This window comes from Hemitrygon akajei, chromosome 31 (assembly GCF_048418815.1).
Source record: "Hemitrygon akajei chromosome 31, sHemAka1.3, whole genome shotgun sequence".
In the NCBI taxonomy this organism is placed as follows: domain Eukaryota; kingdom Metazoa; phylum Chordata; class Chondrichthyes; order Myliobatiformes; family Dasyatidae; genus Hemitrygon; species Hemitrygon akajei.
The window spans coordinates 27,856,541-27,875,129 of record NC_133154.1 but is presented as its reverse complement, the minus strand read 5'-3'; positions in this window follow the sequence as shown (position 1 = coordinate 27,875,129).

The window sequence follows — 18,589 nt, the reverse complement described above, 5'->3', positions numbered from 1 at the left end:
TGGAATCTGGAACAAGAGGGAAGATGGAGGAATTTTTAGTGGGTTGAGTAGCATCTGTTCGTGGGGATGGGGGAGAAGGGATTATTGGTGCTGGGTCAAGATCATGTATTAGAACTGATGGAAGTGTCCTCAGCACAGAGTGTCAACCCAAAATGTAGACAATTCCTTTCCTACCACAGATGCTGTTTGACCCACTGAGTTCCTCCAGCAGGTTATTGCTGTATATAAGTTGAGTGAATAGTTTTAGCTGATAGATTTGTTAAGTAACGTAGATGCTACATTTAACCACAACATAAATGCATCAGTAAATCAGTAATCTTTCCAATTAGCCAAATCAATGTAACTGCAATAATAGGAATCAGGATATATATGTGTGGATGAACGTAGATATTGGATCCTCATCCCACCACATGGAAGTGTGGATTTAAATACTAGCAGTTTGTATATACTGGTAAATCTATGAAACTTTAATAAAGGTTTGCTACGAAGCAAAAAGTTGCTCTCTATTGCATTTAGGACATTCCGGGAGTAGAAGAATATGATGGCCATATCTTTGTAGGCAAGATAAGAGATTATTGTTTCAAGGCTTCAACTCTGAGATTCTTATTCTCCAGATAACCATGAAACAAACCGAAATGCGTGACCATATACTTCCCAGCACTATATTCCATCTGCCAATACAAACCCCATTTCCAGAAAAGTTGGGATATTTTCCAAAATGCAACAAAAATAAAAATCTGTGATGTGTTAATTCACGTGAACCTTTATTTAACTGACAAAAGTACAAAGAAAAGATTTTCAATAGTTTTACTGACCAACTTAATTGTATTTTGTAAATATACACAAATTTAGAATTTGATGGCTGCAACGCACTCAACAAAAGTTGGGACAGAGTTAAAATAAGATTGAGAAGTGCACAAAATATTCAAGTAACACCGGTTTGGAAGACTCCACATTAAGCAGGCTAATTGGTAGCAGGTGAGGTATCATGACTGGGTATAAAAGTAGCATCCATCAAAGGCTCAGTCTTTGCTAGCAAGGATGGGTTGTGGCTCACCCCTTTGTGCCAAAATTAGTGAGAGAATTGTTAGCCAGATCAAAAGGAACATTTCCCAACGCAAGATTGCAGAAAATTTAGGTCTTTCATCATCTACAGTACATAATATTGCGAAAAGATTCAGAGAATTCAGAGGCATCTCAATGCGTAAAGGGCAAGGTCGGAAACCACTGTTGAATGCGCGTGATCTTCGAGCCCTCAGGCGGCACTGCCTAAGAAACTGTCATGCTACTGTGACAATTATAGCCACCTGGGCTCGGAAGTACTTCAGAAAACCATTGTCACTTAACACAGTCCATCGCTGGATCCAGAAATGCAACTTGTAACTGTATTACGCAAGGAGGAAGCCATACATCAACTCTATGCAGAAACACTGGCGAGTTCTCTGGGCCCGAGCTCATCTCAGATGGTCCGAAAGACTGTGGTACCGTGTGCTGCGGTCAGATGAGTCCACATTTCAGCTAGTTTTCGAAAAAACGGGCGTCGAGTTCTCCGTGCCAAAGATGAAAATGACCATCCCGATTGTTATCAGCGAAAGGTGCAAAAGCCAGCAAATGTGATGGTATGGGGGTGCATCAGTGCCCACAGCATGGGTGAGTTGCATGAATGTGAAGGTACCATTGACTCTGAGGCGTATATTAGGATTTTAGAGAGACATATGTTGCCATCAAGGCGACGTCTCTTCCCGGGATGTCCATGCTTATTTCAGCAGGACAATGCCAGACCACATTCTGCACGGGCTACAACAGCATGGCTTTGTAGACACAGAGAGCGTGTGCTTGACTGGCCTGCTGCCAGTCCAGATCTATCTCCTATTGAAAATGTATGGCGCATCATGAAGAGGAGAATCAGACAACGGAGACCACGGACTGTTGAGCAGCTGAAAGTCTTCTATCAAGCAAGAATGGACAAAATTCCCAATTGCAAATCTACTACAATTAGTATCCTCAGTTCCAAAACGATTAAAAAGTGCTATTAAAAGGAAAGGTGATGTAACACAATGGTAAACATGCCTCTGTCCCAACTTTTGTTGAGTGTTTTGCAGCCATCAAATTTTAAATTTGTGTATATTTACAAAATACAATTAAATTGGTCAGTAAAACTATTGAAAATCTTTTCTTTGTAATTTTGTCAGTTAAATAAAGGTTCACGTGAATTAACATATCACAGATTTTTGTTTTTATTGCATTTTGGAAAATATCCCAACTTTTCTGTAAATGGGGTTTGTACTTTGCCCATTTCTCTCATCTAAGTCTTTCTGCAAACTCCCTTCCTTCCTCATTTCAACCAGCCCTCCACTTATCTTTGTATTTTCTGCAAACTTGGCCACAAAACCAGCAATTCCGTCATCCAAATCATTGACATATAACTTGAAAAGAAGCAGTCCCAACCTCAACCTGTGCAGATCACCATTAGTCATCGGATCATTACAAATATCTCCACAATCTCTTCAGCTACCTCTTTCAGAACACTGAGCTGTCGTCCATCTGGTCCAGGTGACTGATGCACCTACAGACTTTTCAGCTTCTCAAGCAATTTCTCCTAATTAATAGCAACTACACACATTTCTGCCACCGACACTCTCCAATTTCTAGCACAGTGAAGACAGACACAAAGCATTTGGTAAATCTGTCCATCATTTCTTTGATCCCATTACTACATCCTCAGTGTCGTTTTCCAGTGGTCCGATATCCACTCTCTGCTCTCTTTTACTCTTTATACAGTATATATGAAAAAAATTGATATCCCCTTTTATATTATTGGCTAGCTTACCTTCATATTATTGTCCTGTATTGTTCCGGTACCGAAGAAACCACAACAAAAGGAGTTGAATGACTTCAGACCTGTTGCCTTGACATCGCACGTGATGAAGACCATGGAGCGGCTGATAATACAGAATCTGAGGCCACAAACCAGGCACGCCCAGGATCCTCTTCAGTTTGCGTATAAGGAGAAGGTGGGAGTGGAGGATGCTATCACGTATTTGCTGCACAAATCACTCTCTCACCTAGAGGGGGTCAGTTGTGTTGTGAGGATTACATTCCTTGACTTCTCTAGTGCCTTTAACACCATCCAGCCCAAGATCTTAAGCCACAAACTAACGGAGATGGGAGTAGACTCTCACATGGTGGATTGGATAGTGGACTACTTGACAGATAGACCTCAGTATGTGCGGTTGGGAGACTGTAGGTCTGACACGGTGGTCAGCAGCACAGGGGCGCCGCAGGGAACCGTACTCTCTCCGGTCCTGTTCACCCTGTACACATCAGACTTCCAATATAACTCAGAGTCCTGCCATGTGCAGAAGTTCGCTGATGACACTGCCATAGTGGGGTGTGTCAGGAATGGACAGGAGGAGGAGTATAGGAAACTGATACAGGACTTTGTGATATGGTGCAACTCAAACTACCTGCGTCTCAATATCACCAAGACCAAGGAGATGGTGGTGGACTTTAGGAGATCTAGGCCTCATATGGAGCCAGTGATCATTAATGGAGAATGTGTGGAGCAGGTTAAGACCTACAAGTATCTGGGAGTACAGTTAGACGAGAAGCTAGACTGGACTGCCAACACAGATGCCTTGTGCAGGAAGGCACAGAGTCGAATGTACTTCCTAAGAAGGTTGGCGTCATTCAATGTCTGTAGTGAGATGCTGAAGATGTTCTATAGGTCAGTTGTGGAGAGCGCCCTCTTCTTTGTGGTGGCGTGTTGGGGAGGAAGCATTAAGAAGAGGGACGCCTCACGTCTTAATAAGCTGGTAAGGAAGGCGGGCTCTGTCGTGGGCAAAGTACTGGAGAGTTTAACATCGGTAGCTGAGCGAAGGGCACTGAGTAGGCTACGGTCAATTATGGAAAACTCTGAACATCCTCTACATAGCACCATCCAGAGACAGAGAAGCAGTTTCAGCGACAGGTTACTATCGATGCAATGCTCCTCAGACAGGATGAAGAGGTCAATACTCCCCAATGCCATTAGGCTTTACAATTCTACCACCAGGACTTAAGAACTTTTTAAAGCTATTATTAATGCTTTTTGAGATGATGATTTAAATGCATATCATATTTTTTTTTACTGAGTTAAGTATTGTATGTAATTAGTTTTGCTACAACAAGTGTATGGGACATTGGAAAAAAAGTTGAATTTCCCCATGGGGATGAATAAAGTATCTATCTATCTATCTATCTATCTATCTATTTTATCTTTTCACTCCTTATGGCTTCTTCAGTTCCCTTCTATTAGTTTTTAAAAGCTTCCCAGTCCTCTAGAATCACACTAGTTTTTATTATATGCCATCTCATTTACTTTTATTCTGTCCTTGACTTCCCTTGTCAGCCTAGGATGTGTCATCCTCCATTTAGAATACTTCATCTTTGGTCTGCATCTGTCTGCACTATTACAAGGATCACCCCCTGTAATAATGATCAGAGAGGCACAGAGAGAATCTGTGATTACCAACAAGTACCTTCATTGTCTAAACTAACAAGTACATGAAAACTAACAAGCAAACAAGTGCCTGCTTGCACACACACTCACTTTCCTGACTTTCCTGAATAGCCAAACAGTAGAAAGGGTCTACGCTGGACAGGTGTTCCTTGTAATCCCAATCAGTTCTCCATGTGTTCCATGTAGGGTCTCTCACCCTTGTTCTGTGATGGTCAATCTTCGAAGTTATCGCCGTTTTGCCTTTGAAAGCCTCTGCTTTTATATTCAATGCTTATCAGATGTTGCATTTCAGTGTCATTTGCTATTAATCATCTGACTGACCGTCAACATCTTCTTATTGGTTCTGATCCAGACCCGTATCTATTTCAAAGATTCAAAGAGCATTTATTATCAAAGAATGTATAAATTATACACCTTGAGATTTGATTGCTTACAGGCAGACACAAAGCAAGAAAACTGAAGAAAACAATTTTTTTTTAAAAGGCCATAACTACTGCGCTGAGAACAAGAAAATAAAACATACATATACACACACCATGCAAACAATCGGAGCAAACGGCGGCATCACAAACCAGACTGAGTCCTCCTCCAGGTCCTCATGCCTCGGTCGAGACAAAGCGTCCGCATCGAGATTCCGGCTCCCCAGCCGGTTCTTCAGGCTAAAATCATATGCAGCCAGGGCGGCCAACCACTGATGACCGGTGGCGTCCAGTTTCACCGAGGTCAGGATGAGGGTAAGCAGGTTGTTGTCCGTCTGTACCTCAAACTTGGCCCCGTAGAGATAGTCACTCAGCTTATCCACCACCGCCCATTTCAATGCCAGAAACTCCGACTTGTAGGTGGGATAGTTCCTCTCGGAGGGTGCCCTGATCCTGATGCTATTAGGCCCCTAACCTGTCCCGACTGGCATTGTTCTGTAGCACATAGGGCAATCAGGAGTCTGCAAAGCCAGCACCGGCATCTGAGTCAGAATCTCCTTCAGTGACTGAAAAGCTGCTTCACATTGGTCACCCCATCTCTTTCCGAAGGGCTCTGCCGGGTTGAAATATTCTCCAGCCTCCCATCCTCTCCTCCCTTTCCCTTTCTGTCCCAGTGGAGGGTAGCCACGCAAAAGCTGGTTCGAGGGATGGCTCACCTTTGCGTAGCCCTTCATGAATCTCCGGTAGTATCCACAGAACCCCAAGAACGAGTGCAGACCGCTCACAGTCTGGGGCCTCGGCCAGGTGGTCACAGCTTCGATCTTAGCCGGGTCTGTAACTACTTCATTCTGCGAGATTATATGTCCAACATAGCTAACAGACGTCTGGCAAAACTAGCACTTGTCCAGGGAAAGTTTTAACCCTTCATCCTTCAGCCGGTTGAGCACCTTCATTAGCCTCGCTTCATGTTCTTCCAAGGTGGATCCAAATACCATCAGGTCGTCCAAATATACCAGCACTTCAAGCAAGTTCATATTCCCCAAGGTCTTCTCCATGACCCTCTGGAAGGTGGCAGGGGCCCCCGATATGCCCTGGGACATCCTTTCGAACTGGTAAAATCCCAGAGGGCATATAAAGGTCGTCTTCTCCTTATCCGCCTCACTCATCAGGATCTGGTAATATCCACTCCTCAAATCCAACACACTGAACCATTTCGCCCCACTCAAACAGGCCAGCGCACCTTTGACCCTGGGGTCTGTACACTCGTCAACCACTGTGCGCCTATTCAGGGTCCTATAGTCCACACACATATGAATCTTCCTATTTTTCTTCCTGGCCATGACTATCAGGGACGCATAAGGGCTACAGGACTCCGTAATGATCCCAGCTTCCTTCAACTTACACAAATGCTGCAGCACATCCTCCACATCTGCATGGGCCAGTCGCCGCGACTTTTCTTGAAATGGGGAGTCTTCAGTCACCGGGATGGTGTGGCGAGTGCTTTCCATAGTGCTTTCCCCTCACATTCCTTCTTCAGCTTTCCTTCCTGTCCCCTCCCCCACCCCTTGATCTTTCCTCTTACTGGTTATTCACCTGGCAGCTACCAGCCTTCTCCTTCCCACTCTCCCGCCATCTTCTTTATAGGGCCCCTGCCTCCTCCCTCTTCAGTCCTTACGAAGGGTCTCGACCCGAAACGTTGACAGCTTGTTTCCACGGATGCTGCCCGACCTGCTGAGTTCCTCTAGCGTATTGTACGGTACAATAGTGTGACCTACGACACAATGTCGAGTATGGCTTTTGCATCTATTCCCTCTATCCGGATCGACACACTGGAAAGGGGTCCCACCAATCCTTCTGGGACAGAGTCTTTTCCTCTTGGGGGTCCCGTGACACATTGCTGGGAACGTGTTTTCCCAGAGACTCCAGGCTGTTCCCTTACTGGATCTCCTCTAAGTTTATCGAACCCCCTCCCTGCTGGGACACCCGTGGAGTCTCCCTCCGAGGGGCTCCCAGCCGGTCACATTCCCGCCTGAAGTGGCCCTCTTCCCCACAGTTATAACACACACCTCGTCTCGCGGGACCTCGGCTTCCCCCCGGGCCTCTGTGCAATCGGTCCCTTCATTGAGGGGCCCTCTCTGCCAGTGCCGTCACGCGGAGGGACCCCACCTGCCGCGTCCCCCCTCACTATCTCCCGATTGGAGCTGGTCCCAGTTACTTCGCTACAAAGGGCTACCACGAAGGACTGCACTGTACTGACAGAGCCCTCTTCCGACTCCATTGCGTCCTCCTCCTCCCTCACCTCTCTGAGCAACTGATTGGGCGGGGGCGCGATCTACGGGACTGCCGGAGACTCGTAGCAATCACATCATGCCTCTGGGCGCCCCGGGCTACCTGGTCTAACCTTATCTGATTCACCTCCGTCTCCGAAATGACCCCCGTCGCCTCAAACAATTTAGCCTTCTCTCTACCCGGAAAAAATACTCAGAAAGTTTTTCCCCTTTCTCCTGACGCAGGCTCTGAAGGTCCCCTAAAAGTTCCACCGTGTCCCCCGTCAGACCAAACTCCTCCAATGCTTCCAGATACTTCTTCCAGGTGCCTCTCACGCCTTTTACTACTTCAGCTGCCACCCCTCTCAAACTATCTCTGCCGCTTCTCTTCCTCAGGACACTGCCACTCACCCAGCAGCCGAGTGACATGTTCTATCCAGGTCTTATGATCATCCTCCCCTTCAGGATGGGAGTCCACCCTGAGGAAATTCTTAACTTCTGGCGAGGACCCACCGCTTTGTTCACCAAGGAGTTAATGGCTGACGCCAACTCCGAACCACCCCTTTCCGTGGGAGAGGGGAACTAATTAGATTTTCCAAATCTGACCGCTCCCTTCCTTCATCCTTCAAAAACGATAGGACCAGCTCTCGAAAATCTCCGCGCCAAGAGGCTGGCAACTCCTCTGGTGACCCATCAGACCCTTCAAACCTTTCCTCCGTGACAATGTGCGCGCCCCATGGCCCCGCGTCACTGAGGTCACCGATAGACAGTGACAGTCCCAACGTCAGCACCAATCTGCGCTAACACAGAGCCTAAATCTCCCATTTTACCAATCGTTCTGCTTACGATTTTGACCTTATCGATAGCTCCAACCGTACTCAAACATCGAATTAACACTTCGTCTGAGGTACGCATATCCACCTCACTTAACACGCAGGCATGATTAACCGGTAATCCCTCGATCTCAGACCAGAATTCAATCTTATCAAAATCCATCTCCCCTCGTTTAAACCGGGGCAAATTACACCGTATCTGACAAATTCATATTCAGATCCCGGACGATAAACACCACAAATGTAGCATCCGTGCCCCCAATTTACCCCCGTTCGCCTAAGGTGAACCGCCGTCGCCCCGCCAATAGTGCGATACTTCGGTGTAAATATGGTGTAATGCCCCCCCCCCCCAGTACACGCTCGCAACACAAATACCAGACAACACACCAAAGATGGATAAATAATTGCAGCTTTATAGTTATTTCTTAGTGATGGGTTAGTAGAAACATAACCTAAAGGCGCCAAATCAGTAAGTTTATCAGTTTGTGCACATAATACGTTGAAGTTCACGCATCCGGTTCCATCCACAACGACCTTCCGACCCTTCGCCCACCGTCTGAACCGCCGACGTCCAGTATCCGCCACCCTGGAACCGCTGTCCGCTCCTCACACGTCCGTCCTCCTCGCTTGCCTCCCGAAAAAGACCGCGAACTCCCGCTCAGCTTACACATACAAAATAGCATAACAATTCTCCATTGGTTAGTTCCCCCCTTATCTGCAGTCATAACCCAAATATTCCAGACACAGAAACCCATTACAGCATTAAGTAACGTTACAGAAAAGCTATTTCATTATAACAATACAGAGAGGCCATTTTGTTAGCCTGAACAGTTAACACCACAGTTAATGGTACTGAGAGCCCATCGTTGCCTACGTGCAGGACAGGGGGATGGACGCCTGCCTGGACAGCTTGAACCTGGAGAAAGCCTTTGACAGGATATCGTACACATGGTGGACGAAAATGGGATTTGGGGAGGGAATCCGGAATTGAATCAGACTGCTCTAAACAGACATCTGTAGTGCAGTCCAGGTCAACGGGTGAGAAACAGACAGCTTCCCCATCAGGTCTGGATTCAGGCAGGGTTGCCCTCTCTCCCCTGTCCTGTTTGTGTGCTGCATAGCACCCTTTGCCGAAGCCATCAGGAGGGATGAGGGCATAAGAGGGGTGACACGACCACGCAGTGGAGGGACCCAAGTCAAGACCTCCCTGTACATGGACGACGTCACCGTCTTCTACTCTGATCCGAGGTCAGTTCGCAGGCTGTTCAGCATCTGCGAACAGTTCGAGCAGGCGTCAGGGGCCAGGGTCAACCACACGAAGAGTGAAGCCATGCTCTTCGGCAACTGGCCCGACCGATCCAGCGTCCCCTTCACCATCAGGTCTGATCACGTGAAGGGGTTGGGGAATCTGGATCGGAGGGGCCGAGGCGTGCAATGAGAACTGGCAGGAGCGGTGAAACAGAAACTGAGGCTGTGGGGAGGGCACTCCCTTTCGATAACGGGAAAGAACCTGGTAAGCAGATGTGAGGTGCTCTCAGGGCTGCTGTACTTGGCGCAGGTGCGGCCAGTTCCCCGCTCCTGCAGCTCGGAAATCACCCGAGCCGTCTTCAGATTCGTCTGGGGGTCCAAGATGGAGCGGGACAGACGGACCACCATGCACAGGTCCCTGGACAACGGGGGCAAAAACGTTCCCAATGTCGCCCTCACCCTGATAGCCAGCTTCGTGTGTGGCTGCATCAGGTTGTGTGTGGATCCCAGGTACGTGGGCACCAAGTACCACAATGTGCCCAGGTTCTACCTGTCGCCCTGGTTACGAAGGATGGGTCTGGCCCCTTTCCCGCGCAACACCCCTGTCAGCTGGTCGTTGCCGCCATGCCTGTACTTCGTAGAATTGTTATCCCGGGTCAACGCCTTTGACCACAGGGCCATCAGGCAGTGGTCAGCACGTAAGGTCCTGCAGACACTGCAGGAGAAGGACGTGATGGACACAGTGGGGTAGTTCCCTGAGCAGACTGTCCAGTTCATCTGGCAAAATGCCTCATCGCCAGACCTCACCAACAGGCACCAAGACCTCGCCTGGCTGGTGGTGAGAGGGGCCCTCCCAGTCCGATCCCTCCTGTACGCCCGGAACGTCGTCTCCACACCCCGCTGCCCACGGGAGGACTGCAGTGAGGAGGAGTCGGTGACCCACCTCGTTGCACACTGTGGGTTCGCGGAGAAGGTGTGGAGGAGGATGGAAGGGGCAGTGTCGAGGTTCATCCCCAGCAGCTGCGTAACAGAGGACTCTCTGATCTACGGGCTGTTCCCGGGGACGCACACGGAGGCCAACATCCGGTGCTGCTGGCAGATCATCAGCTCGGTGAAAGACGCTCTTTGGTCGGCCCGAAACTTGATGGTCTTCCAGCACATGGAGATGTCCGTGGGGGATTGCTGCCGACTGGCACATTCTCGGCTGCAGGAGTACGTGCTGAGGGGCGCACTGAAACTTGGTACAGCCACCACAAGGGCCCGGTGGGGAAGGACCACAGTTTTAAGAGTTCTTCTCCCATGGGAGTGGGAGGGGTAGGGTGGCGGGTAGTTTACCCCTCAACAATAGTATTTAAAGATGAACCAACATAGTGCCACCTGAGTGGCTGAAAGTGTGGAAATGTACAGAATGTAGAGGAAACGACTGTAGCAGATTGAATGTCGTTGAATGGTTTATTGTAAATAATTTTATTTTTGAATAAAGTGTATTTTGCTTAAAAAATTTCTGGCCACAGAACTGCCATTCAAAATAACATTCCCTTTAAATTCTAGAGACTGTTGTGTGTGAAAAGCCTAGGAGATCAGCAGTTTCTGGCACACTGAAATTATTCTGTCTGGCACCAACAAGCATTCTATGGTAAAAGTGTTTTATATTAGTTCACATTTCTGACATTTTCGCTGAACAACAACTTGACCATGTCTGACCATTCTCTTGACCATGTCCGCATGCTTTTAAGCATTGAGCTGCTGCCACATAATTGGTTGTTTAGATATTCTTCGCAAGATGTGGGTTTCCAGACCAACTGTGCAGCCAAGGGCTTCAGTTTCCCCAGGAACTGACTGGAAAACTTGACCCATCAGGTCTGGGAGGTTCGAAATCAGTGTTCAGCCCCATTGGTGGCCTGGTTCCCCACTGATTCAGTGACTGAAATGTTGTGGAAGAGTGAAACATTGAGACTGGAACCCGGTGACAGCAGATGGTGTCTTTGCTGACAGCCAGCTGCTGTCAGAGGAAGGTCCCTGCCCTCAAGTGATCCCTCTCTCTCTTGAAACGGGGGTTTTGGAGTAGCAACGAGGAAGACTGTAACATCGGAACAGTGAGTTGCCTTTCTCTACTCTCGTTGTTGCAGGAGCAACCTCTCCCTCTCTCCCTCACCGGAGAGTGAGCCTGTCTGAGATACTGAAGTTCTGGCTTGTGAACTGTAGTTTGATGGAATCTGGATCCAAGGACTCTTTGGGTACTTCAGCTACTGCTTGTATAGTAGACGGACTAGGGGTGTCGGTGCTTCTGCTGGTGCTGTTGTTTGTGGGAGGGAAGTTTCAATTATTTTGCTACTGTTTGTGTGAATGGAGTGGGAGGGTAGCTGCGGGGTTGATATTTCTATCATTCTATGGGTCTTTATTTTTGTTTTGTGGATGTCTCTGAAGAGGACAAATTTCAGGTGATACACTATATACGTACTCTGATATTAAATGTATTTTGAAATTTTGAACTTTATTTGCATTAATAGACAAGTGTACCTGATAAATTGGCAGAAGATCAAGGAATGGCCCAGCCCACCCATCTTCTAACCATCAATGTCAAGATCCTGGAAATTAATAACGACGTCTGTCATGCCCAGTCAGAAATTAGTCTTTTCTGAACTTGAGTCTATAAGGTCTTGGAAATGAAGTCAATTCTCAAGTGTAAGACTTACCATTCCCAGAACCAGCCAATAAACCTTCAGTGCAGTCCACCTCTGGTAAGAATATAAGGACCTGCCTTAAAACTTTCACTGTAACCTCATCAGTCCCCTTTCGCTGTAACTCTCTCAGGCCCTTTTTCTTCTTCCTATCATTGTAACCACCCAGACGAACCCTCTCTCTGAAGGTAACATAATGCCCTCAGGTGCTAAGACTCTTCCATATCTCTATAAACACGTCAAGCCTTGTCACACCTCCCTCTCTGTAAATCTCCCCAGTGCTCCACCCCAATGGTTCTCAACCTTTCTCTGTTCATGGCCCACTTGTGACTTTCATTTATGTCTGTGCCCCTCCAAACCTGACAGTCTTCATTAGGTGCTGAAGTTTTTTAAAGTCAACTGAACTAATTTTTCATATGTCATCATTTGAAAGTGTAGGCATACACTTTCACAGTGGTATCCTTTGTCCTGTGGGCATGGAATGAAACCATGGCCAAGATACTTAATGCAATATTGCTGATGGTTTTTTTTGTTGCAGTAGCTATCTGTTGTAAAAAATTAAAAAAATAAAAGTATATACATGTGTGTTTGTGAGAGTGAAAGAGAGAGAGAAATGTTGTTAAGAACAATACCATTTTTTGAGTAGGCTCTAAACAAAATTAGTAAATGTTGAAGAATTATAATAAGTGTTATCTTAGATGAAAAGGTATCAGTATTGTTAGATCCCTGTAGATCTCAATTCCTGGTTCTTTATGGAGTTCAGGAATCAGCAAGAAATTTTAATTCAGTGATTCTTTGCTTTTATTCATTTTTAAGTTTAAAAAAGATACGGACTCAGTAGCAAGGCCCATGAGAGACAAGAGAAATTAAACCAATCCAGTAGCTTCAATGACAAGATGACACCTTTGAATAATCTATCACCTTTATACTTGAGATAATAGAAATTCCACAGGTAACAGAATCCGATCAAAAGGAAATTTAAAAAATTATACTGTGTAGAATGTGCTACTGCATAGCCAACTAAAAATGAAAATGGTAAACCATTTGTAGCTGATATAGGTAACTGGTTTGTAACTGATATACTGCTTTCTGCCGGTAAGCATGGATGAACAACCACATACTCTGACAAATACATGAGTTTGTTAAAAATATAAATTGTTATAAGTACAAAGTATGGTTTCTTTTTAATGTCATAAATATTTTTAACATGCTACTACTTATGCAGATTTCTGGTGGGAATAAAGGCTGTGTACTCACCAAGAACAGTGCATCAAACTTCCGTTGAAAATATAGTTAAGTATCAGGGATTTAATGTAAGTTGTAGTGGTAGGTAGTGATGCAGTGGTAGACTTCATGTATTCTCGCCTCTCTGTAGTTTGGCTGTTTTTGACAGAATACCCGAGTACAGTAACTGCAGCCTGCATGTCACAGTTTATAAGTATAATACACATGGTTAGAGGAAGGCAACCATGCTGGGAGTGCATTCCATTTTTGGTAAAGCCTCTACCCACCGGGTGAAGTGATCCATGATCATCAGACAGTGTCTGCTCTCCCTGCTTTTTGACAAGGGCCCCATGAAGTCCATCTGGATGTTTTGCCAGGGCCACCCCAGCAGTAGCTGGTTTGCTAGCCTCGCTTTTATGCCCTCCACAGGGTTATGCTGAGCACAAATATACAACAGCAACTGAATTTCTCAATATCCCCATCCATCTCTAGCCAACACCAGTCCTGCCAGAAGATCATGACCCTGCTCTGTCTTCCCTGATGCAACACCCCTTGATATAACTTCAGTAGTATCCATCACAGCGATTCCTGCTTCCCCATAAGTCCAGCTCCCATGTGAACCTTCCTTTGCTCCCTTTCTCCTCTGCTTCCACCTCTTTGTGTAAGTTTACTAAACTGCCTTCAGTAGTTCCTTCCTGTACCCTTGCAATTTCAGCTGCTTCATGTTTGACTGCTGCCACCTTCACACTGATGTCTGCCCACTCATTTCCTTTCTGCTCCTTACTCTCCCCTTTCTGGTGACCCTTTAATCAGTTCAAGTCCTGCTGTCAGCCTCATGGGTTCAAGCAGTTCTTGTATTAGGTGCTCATACTGAATACCTGCCCCTATTGATGTTACAAATCCTCGTCGTGCCCACACCATCAGATAATCATGCACCACCCCAAAGAAATACCTGCTGCCTGTATATATATTTACTCATCTGCCTTTACAGTAGCAGAGTGCTTTTGTCAGGGCCACCTGACTGCACCTGAGCTGACGAGCCTCCTGGCAATTCTCCAACAGCTAATTTATCACGTTTCCTTCACCACATCCCATCCAGTCCATGGCTTCCCTTCTACAGTATGTACCTCTGAGACCCATCTAATAAAATATTCCTCTGCACTACCGCTGTGTTGTAATTCCCTCCCTGATTGCTCCAGTGGAGGTGAAAGGGATGAACCGCATCTGGTAACACAAGTGCTGATGCAGAAACAAGGGCTTTTGTGATCACTGTACCCTTTTCCTCATCTGGCCCCCATCTTACATCCTCCAGAGGGGAATTCCCTCCCTTAATTAAGGCCTGGATCAGTGCCACTAGTGCTGAGAACTCTGGTAGAGCGGCATGTTATTATATGTGTACATGTAGAACTTCAGATCCCAGTGGCAATGCAGGCGGTTCACCCAGAACCAGAGGTGATGTTGGTGGACTGGGGGCATGAGCCAAAACTGTAGAGCTAGATGCCATGATGGTCTCCAGTTAATAAATCTGTTAGTGTTTAAACCCATGCAAGATTTGTCTTTCTTAAAGAACAAACGTAACATGGTGTCAGAAGTCGGCGTGAGGTCCAAATACGAAGTGTAACTGAATACCATGAGGGACTAAGAATCAGACATTAGATCATTAGAAAGTTTTTGACAAAATCAGGCCATTCAACCCAAAGCCTGTTCACATAGTGTTTTGAAATAACTATCCTTTAGATTTGAACGTCTCTAAGTGATTACTCACTGTGTAAAGAAATGTTTCCTGATGATGTCTGAAATCTCCCTTCAACCAGTCTCTACCTATGGCCCCGTGACCTTGATGATAGATTAATTTTGAAGAGTAGCTGGATCCACCTTACTTATACACATAATGATTTTGAACACTTCTATCATGTCTCCTCTCATTCTGCATCTACTTAGGTTGAAAAGATTTAATTATTTCAATTTTTCTTCATAGTTCATAATCTTCAGACCTGGAATGAGTCCAGTTGCCATTCTCTGAACGATGTCCAGTGTCCTCACATCCCTCACACAATACAGAGATCAAAATTGTACACCATATTCCAGGAGTGGCCTCAAAAGCAACTTAAGGAGAACATTTCGAGATTTGAAACTCCACTGAGTGCATTATATAGCTGAACATTCTATTAGCCTTCGTAATCACTTCTGTGCATTGTCTGGATGTTGATAGTGATGAGTCTACCAAGATGCCCAAATCCTTCTCATATCATGCATTTTCTAACTCAAGACCCCCATTGTACATTTATATCCAATATTTCTACTTCCTATATGTCATACCTTAAACAACAGCACACACAAAATGCTGGTGGAACACAGCAGGCCAGGCAGCATCTATAGGGAGAAGCGCTGTCGACGTTTTGAGCCGAGACCCTTCGTCAGGACCCAAAACGTCGACAGCGCTTCTCCCTATAGATGCTGCCTGGCCTGCTGTGTTCCACCAGCATTTTGTGTGTGTTGTTGTTTGAATTTCCAGCATCTGCAGATTTCCTCGTGTTTGTCATACCTTAAATTTCATCTGCCATTTAACTGCTGACATCTGGATTTTGATTACATCTAACTGAATTGATTCTCCTGCCTGAACGTGATCAATGGCAAATAATTTTGTGTAATTGGCAAACCCTACTAGTTTATTTTTTATGTTTCTCCAAATCATTACTGCAAATTAAAAACAGCAGTGACCCCAAAACTGGTCCTGCAGAATCCTACTTTTATCGTCTTTTAGTTGTGAAAATGATCCTCTCACCGTACCTTGTTTTCTGTTTTTGAGCCAATTCTGTGCCCATTCGCACACCTTATCCTGAAGCCCTATCTCCTGTAATTTGATTATTAACCCCCGAAAAGCCTTTTGAAAGTCAAAGTAAATATATCAACTGCTCTATTGTTGTCATAAACTTTAATTGTATCTTCATAGAAGTTCAGCATATTGGTAAAACATGATTTTCCTTTTCTGAACCCATGCTGGCTTTCTGCTAACATGCTTGTTCTTATCATCTGCTTTCCCAACTCATTCATTGTTATTATTTCCATTATTCTACCTACGATACATGTTAACCTTACTGGTTTATAGTTACTAGTGTCAGTCCAATCACCCTTCTCGTATACCGGGACAGTGTTATCCCATTTCTGGTCCTTAGGGATTTAACCAGTCTTCGCTGTTTTTTGAAAAATATGTGGTAGAGCTTTGTACATATAATCACAAACCTCTTTAAGTACCCTTGGATATATGTTGTCTGGCCCTGGAGATTTATTAAGTTTCAGCCTTTTCAGTTGAAGTAAGATCTCACTTTCTAAGATCTCCAAGTCACTTAAAACAACCTTTTTTTCTATCCTAACTGGCATATTGTGAATAACTTTTCAGGTGAGTACTTCCACAAAATATGAGTTAAGAGAATCTGCTACGTCCTTCTCTGCATAATGCATCACTCCACTATTATTCCTAATGCACTTAATTTCCCCCTTGACATTTCTTTTACTACAAATATTGAAAAAAAAATCCCTTCAGGTAACTTCAGCATTGTCAGCAATATGTTTCTCAGCCTTCCTTTTGACAATTTGGATTTCTCTCTTGACCATAGCTCTCATATTTTCATATGCCCTGCAATTAACATCATTACTATATTTTTTCTATTCCTTCTATAACTGTCTTTTCTTCAATAATTTTTAATCATCCATGTAGTTGATCTATTGTTTTTATTGCTTCTTCTGACCTTGGGTGTGAACATTTCCTGCACTGCATGTATTATCTCTCTAAACTGACCGCATTGTTTCTCAACTGACTCAACATCAACACTTCCTTCCAGTTTACCTTCTGAAGGCTTTGTCACATCCGCACACACTTTGTCTTTCTGAAATTCAATTTAATGGCTTTCGTTGCTAATGATATACCCTCCCGAAAAACTTGAGACTAATAATATTATGATCAATTGTCCCTAAAGGCTCAACAACTTCTGTACTCAAAATTCTATCCTGATTGTTATAGAATAGCAAATCAAGATAGGCCTCTCCTCTTGTTGGAGCATTAACATACTGGGTCAAAAAAACTAACTTTCAATAACTCAATGAATTCACTTTCCTGTAATCCCTGTGTTCTCCCACTCAATTTTTGTGAAATTTAAATCTCCATAACATCATTCACAGAATTTTCTTTTTTTACTATTCTTCCACCACCCTGAGACCAGACATTGTCCTTGTGTCTGAGTCTACGAAGCAGGTGGTGATGCTGGACCTGACAGTCCCATGGAAAGATCGCTTGGCAGCAACTGCCAGCAGGCTGGATGAAGAGTGAGGTGTCTCCCAGTGGAAGTTGGTTGTAGGGGATTTGCAGCCCGTTCCTTAGCAAGAGCCTTCAGCAATTTGGGCATCGAGGTAGAGGGGAAGAGGAGAGAACAATACCACCAATGCAACAGAGAGGGCCTCAAGATGGCTGTCACTCAAAAAAGGGGAGCCATGGAGTCATAAGTAGCTAGCCAGCTGCACATAACCTGGGGTCTGATCAGCCCTGGCTGGGTCACCTGGAGGAGTGTGTATGATGTTGAAAGACCTGAAACACCCGATGATCCCAGGAACATCACTGAAGATGTGTCCAGAGGCATCAGTAAATGTATGCACACAGCAGATAGAGTTGTTTACTAAAATCACTATCAGCATTTGGGCATCTATAACATATACCCAATGTTATCCCTTTACCCTTACAGCTTTCAATTCTCCCCCAGATATCTTCACTGAGAGATCACTGGGCGCAAAGAAAAGGCTGGGAATATCAATAACTGTAGCGCTTCTCTTCCTGACGAACTTAACGTATTCTACGCAAGATTCGAACAGAAGAGGAGCAACCCGCCCCATCTGGGTGAACCGGACATGGTGGCATCAAGATTCATCATCATCGAGGAAGACATTAGAAGAGCCTTCTTGAAGATAAATCCAAGGAAGGCAACGGGCCCAGATGGCATCCCAGGACAGGTTCTCTGGGCCTGTGCAAGCGAGCTAGCTGGAGTGTTTGCTGACATCTTCAACTGCTCCCTGCTTCAGTCTAAGATCCCCTCATGTTTTAAGAAAGCAACGATAATCCCGGTGCTGAAGAAGAGTAAGGTGGCATGCCTGAATGACTACCGACCTGTGGTTCTAACATCAATTGCTATGAAGTGTTTCGAGCGATTGGTTATGGCACACATCAGCCATAACCTACCAATCAACCTTGACGCTTTGCAACTCGCCTACCGGAGCAACAGGTCAACGGCAGATGCCATCTCTCTGGCACTACATTCCTCCTTAGAACACCTGGAGAATAAAGACCCATATGTAAGGCTCCTTTTCATTGACTACAGCTCTGCTTTTAATACCAATCTTCCAAATAAACTGATTCCTAAGTTCCGGA